A 5,643-nucleotide genomic window follows, 5' to 3' on the forward strand; every position below is an offset into this window, starting at 1 on the left:
AGGTTGGAGGTTGGAGTCCAACCAGGGGAGCCTTGGAAGAAAGGCTTGGTGATCAAATTTCAAAACTTCAGCTATTTAAAACTCTATGGAGCACAGTTCTGTTCTGATATACATGGGTTGCCAACTGATATTTCTATTATTAATAAATTTTACCAAGATCCACGAGGAAATTGGGGACTTGGAAAACTTAACGTCAAGATAAAGCAAGCAAACGACTTGGTTAGCATTTGAACCAGAGACCCGTGATTGCATTTCTACACCAAGCAGACATGAAACTGGTTATCTGGTAACACCAAGAAGGCAGATTTCCATAAAGCACAAGGGTGGACCTCAGGGACTGTGAGAAACAACAGGCCTACCCCTTGCTTCCTTCCCTTCTGCGCCTGTGCTTAGTGGGGGAACAGTCAGCCCATCACTCTCAGACCCTAGATTTGGCAACAACACCCTTTGAGCGCCTGCCCGGGGCGGTGGCTGCGGCTCCCTGTGCAAACGGAAGGTTTAGTCACTAACGCTTTCGCCGCCCGCCCTAATCCCGGTCTAATACTTCACTAAACTCTCTCTGCTGGCTCGCACCTGGCCCGGGTAGGGCGGTCCCGGGTCATGGCCCTGCCAGGTTCGCCTTTTCTCACCGCCTTACGACATTCGATTCTCCGTAACTCCCTGCTCCCCCGCAACGCCAGAAGGACTGAGAGGCCACGTGATGTGATTCAGACTCGCATCCCTCATCGCAGGTTGAAAACAGTGGCCCAGCCAACAGAAACTTACCCAGGACTAGCAGAGCTGAACTTCCTCCTTCGAAGCCGTGGTCAACTGTCTGCAATTACCTGTTCCTAGCTACACGAGGAGCGTCTTGAAAGCCAAACTCGTTGGTTCACCCCATACCCCAGCGCTTAGACTGGGGCCTGTGACTCAGTGATGAATGAATGAACCTAGTAGGAGAACTCTTCATAGAATTGGTGAGAAACGGTTAGAGTTCAGCTGCTGAGCAAAAGGTTGTTAAGTTTAAGCCCATCAGCCTTGGGAGGAAGATGAAGCAGTCTGCATCTGTAAATTACAGTTGTTTCTGAAGAAACCCTATGGGACAGTTCTACTCTGTGCTATAGAGTCACTGTGGCTGTGGGCTTTCTTCTGGGGTGGGAAGAGAGTATAAAACATTCTGGAAGAAGCAGAATGTTGTTATTCTTATTGGTGGTACTATGCCATGGAATCGGTCCCCACTCATAACGACCCTGAATAGGATTTCCGAGACTGTAAATCTTTACCAGAGCAAAAAGTCTCATCTTCCTCCTGCATGAGTTGAACTAAATGTCTGTTGAGGGTTTTCAGGCTTGAGGTTTTGTGACTCAGTTGTTTGTTATATTTAATACTTTAGAACTGATGTTTTTGAAAAGGGTTAAGTCAGCTTCCTCATCATCTGTTCCCAGTCACTGAACTCTGCCCAGGTCAACCTGAAGCTTTTAGGAAAAGGCACCATTCTGAATCCCCTCTAGAATCCTCTAGAGGCTGTTCCTGTGCAAGTATTCATGCGGTTAACAGTACTTGTCCAGCTGTAATAGACAGAACATAAGATTGAGGCTTAGGAGGACTGGACTCTTTCTTAGACTTGTTGTTGTTTAGTGCAGCTGAGTCGGTTCTGACCCATAGCGACCCTGTATAGGGTTTCCGAGGAGCAGCTGGTGAGCTTGAACCGCTAACCTTGCATTTCAAACGGGTTTGCGGTCTGGCGCATTAACCCACAACGCCACACCAGACTTACACAACTCAAATCTAAAAGCCCTTTCTGACACTAATTGTGTGACAGATGCTGTGCTGAGGCTGAAGACAGAACAGGAAGAGACACTCCACCCCTGCCCCTCAGCCTGCCCACCTGTACAATGAGAACGTTTAACTAGATCAGAGATGGCAGATATATAGCATGCAGACCCCCTTCCATCCCTTCCAGCACTCATGGCAGACATTGCTAATTGATCACAGCACAATTTGATTTTTTTCCCCATTTAAAAACAAACAAACAAACAAAAACCTTTTACTGTGATTGAGTGAAGGTTTACAGAGCAGCTCATCAGTCTCACATTCAACAAATCATACACTTTGCTTCGTTACTATGATTGCAATTCCCTCCATGTACCAATGGTTAATAGTATTTACCTCTGTTCACTTTAAGTCGTACACTCCTTCCTCTGTCTCCTGATACCTTCATCTTTCCTCTGCTAACCTCCCTCTTGTTGTATATTGCCTGTCCTGTCACCCATGTTAACATGTATCTATTTTCCCGCTCCCCTTCCCCTGTAACCATCATATATTGTCTCTTTTATCAAGAATCCCTTTATTCAACTCTTTACAACACTGGTCTCATACAATATTTGGCCCTCTGTGATTTACTGATTGACTGATTTCACAATGTCCTCCAGATTCATCTGTGTTATGAGGTGTTTCACAGATTCCTTATTCTCCAACTTACATAATATTCCACTGTATGTATATATGAAAGTTTTTTAAACATTCTTCCATCTTTTTGAGGTGTCTTTTGTAGACAGTATATTGAAGTATCCTGTTTTCTTCTCCATTCTGCTCTCTCTGTCTCCTGAATGGTGCATTTAATCCATTTACATTCATTGTTATTATCTATAGGTATAAATTGATTGCTGTCATTTTGTTATGTGTGTGTGTGGTTTTTTGTTTTTGTTTTGTGTGTGTGTGGTACTGCTGGGTTCTTTATTCCACATCATTTTCTGCATCTTAGCACAGGTGCTTGCTGAACTGCATCTCAGCCTCTAAAAACATTCACAGTGCATAACTTTCCGTTGCCACCAAGTATCTCTTAGAGATGCCAGGGAAGAGGAAACAGTTTTCGTTCCCTGGGCTAGTAAGGTTCTGCCCGGCTCTACCACTTAGCTTCAAATGTCCTATGGTTCCAGGCTTTGTTGTTTCCTTACTTCTGGAAAAGGAATCTCTCTGGTGATGTGTGAATCTGCTAGGCTAACCAGAGAACCACTCGGCAGAGTATCCTTCCGCCTCTCCTCTACTGTGGTGCAGAGAAGGAGACCTGGCAGGCCTCACAAAGCCCTGCCCTACCAGGCAGTGCACCAACAGGGGTACCTCCTGGTCCTCCTCATGGAGGTCCAACACTCCCCACACATACACACACTCAAACCCAAGACCAAATTGACTTAGGGAGCCACTGGAAAGGGAAAAAAGTAATTGAATTGTTGCACTCAGTCAGCTGTGAAAGAATCTCCTGCTTCTCACAGAACTAGCTTTCCCATCCATCTAGTTCTGTGGGTTAAGCATTGGGCTGCTATCTGAAAAGTCAACAGTTCCAACCCACCAGCCACTCCCTGGGAGAAAGATGAGATTGTCTACTCTCATAAAGATTTACAGTCTCGGAAACTCTATGGAGTAGTTCTCTCTTGTCTTATGTAGGGTCACTATGATTTGAAATCAACTTAATGGCTGTGAGTTTCCTGTCCTTCATGGAATTTCCAACTCTTTGCACATGTGGTGCTCTTTGCCATGACTACTCCACCCTTTTCTGCCGAACTTCTATTCATTCCTTGAAACACTATTCAGATTTCATCTGCTCTGGGAAGCCATCTTTCTTTCCCTCTAGACAGTCATTCATTTATTCTTAAGTATGACATCTGTGCTTTGCACACACACAAATTCACTTATATGTGTACTCGTGTATATGTACCAGGGCTCCTTAATATAGCTCCAATTAGTGATTATATTACTACGGTGAGTCGATGACTATTTAGATCCCCCTCTGTCTCTGTTTAAAATTAGGAAAGATGTGTGCCAGGGTTGTATTCTTTCGCCATACTTGTTCAATCTGTATGCTGAGCAAATAATCCAAGAAACTGGATTATATGAAGAAGAACATGGCATCAGGATTGGAGGAAGACTCATTAACAACCTGCAATATGCAGATGATACAACCTTGTTGAAAGCCAAGATGATTTAAAATACTTATTGATGAAGATCAAAGACCACAGCCTTCAGTATGGGTTGCACCTCAATATAAAGAAACAAAAAATCCTCACCAGTGGACCAATGAACAACATCAATATAGAAGGAGAAAAGCTTGAAATTGTCAATGACTTTATTCTTCTTGGATCAACTATCAACACTCATGGAAGCAACAGTCAAAAAATCAAATGACCTATTGCATTGGGCAAATCTGCTGCGCAAGACCTCTTTAAAAAGTTGAAAAGCAAAGATGTCAGTTTGAGGACTATGATGCACCTAACCCAAGCCATGGCATTCTCAGTAACATCATATGCATGCAAAAGTTGGACAGTGAATAAGGAAAACTGAAGAACTGATGCACTTGAGTTATGATGTTGGAGGAGAATATTGAAAGTCCTATGGACTACCAAAAGAACAAATATATCTGTGTTGGAAGAACTGCAGCCAAAGTGTTTCTTGGAAGCCAGGATGGCCAGACTTCGTCTGTCATACTTCAGTCATATTGTCAGGAGGGACCAGTAACTGGAGAAGGATATCATGTTTGAGAAAGTGGAGGGTTGGAGAAAAAGAGGAAGACCCTCAATGAGATGGATTGGCACAGTGGCAGCATCAGTGGGCTCAAACATAGCAACGATTGTGAGGTTGGTTCAGGATCAGGCAGTGTTACATTCTGTTGTACATAGGGTTGCTATGAGTTGGTACCAATTCAATGGCATCTAACACCAACGGTCTCTCTCCTTCTCTGTACTCCAGACTCCTTGAGGACAGAACCATGTCTTATTCCCTCAGATACCCAGGTCCCTAGGATAGAGAAGGAACTCACTACATATTTGTAGACACATTGATCCAACCTCAAATCCTACCTTCTGAAAAACTTAAAGCACCTCAAGCTGATGAGCCAGGGACAAACATCATTAGCTCCAATTTGCAAGTGACTCAGCTCAGGCAAAGAGACATGCCAAAAAGTCAGCCTCTCACGCCACTTGTCTGTCAGGACAGAGCCCTGAGAGTCCAAGCGCTTTGACATTCCGAGAAGGGGAATTGGTGCCTCCTCCCTTGGATTCTGCATGTCAGGTGACCAACCCTAAGTGTTCATTAGTGTTTTCATCACTGTTTATATTCCGAGGCTGGAGCGGTTAATCCAAGTGGTCAGAGCTACGTACTCACACTACAAGAGTTAAAAGTTTGTGCCATTTGTTTCAGTTAATATCTTTTAAGTAATCAAAAGGCAAAGTGCTAATATCCTTAATAAACTGAGAGCCCGTACAAATAAAAGACTTTTCCACTGAGTAATAATACAGTAGAAAAAATTGGTAAAATTCACAAAGGGGCAAGCCACATACTTTTGAATCAGTTCAACAAGTAGATTGAGTAGTTACTGTCTACCAGGCAGTTTGAAATATGGGAAATACATGGTGAACAAGACAAGCAAGATCCACGCTTCCATGAGTGAAGACAATCATGAAGAAACAAACAAACGTTGTTAGGTCCATTGAGTTGATTCCAACTCACAGCAACCTTATGAGCAACAGAATGAAATACTGCCTAGTCCTGTGCCGTCATCACAATTGTTTTGCTTGAGTCCATTGATGCTTCCACTGTGCCAACCATGTCATTGGGGCTCTTCCTCTTTCTCACTGACTCTCTTCTTTACTAAACAGGATATCCTTCTCC

The sequence above is a fragment of the Chrysochloris asiatica genome, unplaced genomic scaffold (genome assembly GCF_000296735.1).
Source record: "Chrysochloris asiatica unplaced genomic scaffold, ChrAsi1.0 scaffold00090, whole genome shotgun sequence".
Classification (NCBI taxonomy): Eukaryota; Metazoa; Chordata; class Mammalia; order Afrosoricida; family Chrysochloridae; genus Chrysochloris; species Chrysochloris asiatica.